We start from the raw sequence: 2,214 nt of genomic DNA on the forward strand, positions 1-2,214 counted from the left end.
TGGCCTATTGAGTTATCTTTTAGAGTGAATGTAGTAGCTAGGAAAGGGATAGGACTGACAGTGCAGGAAACTGAGGCTTTTGGCTTATTGACAGAACAAGTATAGGCCTCTGGCCCCTCTCAAAGTAGGACTTTAGAAATTAGACTTGTTTCTATTGTGGAGAACTTTGAAGACAAGTGAAGCTGCCCATTTCCCAAATCCTAGAGTCTAGTAAGGGCTGGAATCAGGCATAGATCTGTCATTAAAGAACAGTGAAGATTTCTACGCTACTTTCATAGCTGTGAGATACAATTTTTCTAATCAGCTAAGGGAAACTAATTTCCATCATGATTCCAATAAAATGAAATGGTTCTTTTTTTATGAATGTTTCTAATAAAAAAGTTCATATGATATTGACTGATATGGTATATAGTAATGACTTCAAAAATGGGGTACAATTTATACCTTTTAAATATTAGAAAATTTAAACTTTACAATTTTTTAAAATTTATTTGTATATTTTTAGGTGAGGCAACCCTTGGTTGACCTCACAGATTGCAAGGACCTTGTCAGCTTACAATCCTTTATTTTTTTATTTTTTTTATTTTTAATGCCTACAGCACCTGGTCTTCCTAGGTGGTCTCCCATCCAAATACTAAACAGGCCTGAACCTCCTTAGCTTCCAAGATCAGACGGGATCGGGCTTGTTCAGGGTAGCATGGCCATAGACAAACTTTATAATTATAAATATATCTGTAATTATAAAACTTAATCATAATGAGCATTACTTTTATATCTCTAGTAATGAACATACCTCTCCTAGACAAATTAAAAATAACCATTGCTAATAGTTTCTCTGGAGTTTTCCTATAACCATTTGTGTTCTTTTCAATTTTGATGCTCCGAAAGGTAAGATAACATAATATAGGTCACACAGGCTCTGATATTAAGACACCTGGATTTTAATTTTGGCTTGAATACTAAACTTACTAGTTGTGTAACCTTAAGCAAGTTGTATGAGTTCTTTGTGCCCCAGTTTCCTCATTTACAAAATGTTACTAATAGTTATTTCCTCTTAGGGTTATTAGAAAAATTAAATGAGTTAATATATTCAAATACTTAGAACAATACTTGGTACATAATAAAGTAATCAATAAATATTAATTGCAATTATTAGTTGTTTAGAATTTTTATATAAAATACCTAAGTAAAATCAATTGGATTTAATTCCAAAGGCAACCAATTTTATGGCAGTAAAGATAAGATGTCAAGATAGGAAGAATTAAAACCATATCCTGGGGCCGAGAGGGTGTTAGTGGAGAGGTAAATTTCTCCAAACAACAATAGGGATGAAATTCCCCGAAAGAATGAATGCTGAATAGATAAATGAGTAATTTCTTCTATTTGGAATGTCAAAATTGGTGTCTAACTTATTGCTACTATTTTAAGCATTTGTTTTCAAATTGTATGGTAGTCTAGTCCATTCTTATTATGTGTTCTGTTTTTGAAACGACTGTTTTGTATACTATTACTATTTTACTCTTTCTTCTGACTCAGACTTTGTCTTAACAGGTAAAATTAATCTTCCAATCTGTTTATTTTAGCCTTCCATGCTAGCCCTATGCTGCTCTAAGTGGTATTTTGAAATAGCCCTGAGTTAAGTATACTTACAAAACCACAATTTAGTATATGAACCAGGCATAATGATGGCCTCGTATTTCCATAGAAGGAAAAGAAAAATATCCTGGCCAATCTTTAATATATGAATTTCTACTTTGTCACCTATATCTGGAATGTCTATTATTAAGAAAATGTTTCTGAAGGTCAAAATAGCATAATAGTTTGTATGTGTGTGTTTGTGCATGTGTGACTTAAATTTCTCAGGACATGGCAAAAATTGTCTTTTCTGCCAAGATAAATCAATCTTTGATGTAGAAAATGACCAGGTCCATTAAGTCAACATGGATACTCACTTATAACTTTTTTACTCATTTTTGATGTTATGGTATAGATACATGTTTACTCCATTAGGTTCTACCTTGCACTGAAATGGAAACGAGATAGCATAGCATCAATTTCCTTAGTATTGTGTTTTTGACTTGCCCATAGAGGTGAATATTTCTTCATGAACGCACTTACACTTTTTGAAATTTTCTGTAATGATTGCTTCAATAACAATTTCTTGAGCCTACAATATATATTTTATAGTTGTATTCCAGAACTTTGAAAACAGTA

General features: G+C 32.2%; 1 pseudogene; it reads right to left on the reverse strand.

Annotated features, from left to right (window-relative positions):
* Positions 1 to 590: 590 nt before the first annotated feature.
* On the reverse strand, positions 591 to 709 carry LOC112477987 (annotated as a pseudogene).
* Between the last annotated feature and the right edge of the window lie 1,505 nt (positions 710 to 2,214).

This window comes from Pteropus alecto, unplaced genomic scaffold (genome assembly GCF_000325575.1).
Source record: "Pteropus alecto unplaced genomic scaffold, ASM32557v1 scaffold131, whole genome shotgun sequence".
Lineage (NCBI taxonomy): Eukaryota > Metazoa > Chordata > Mammalia > Chiroptera > Pteropodidae > Pteropus > Pteropus alecto.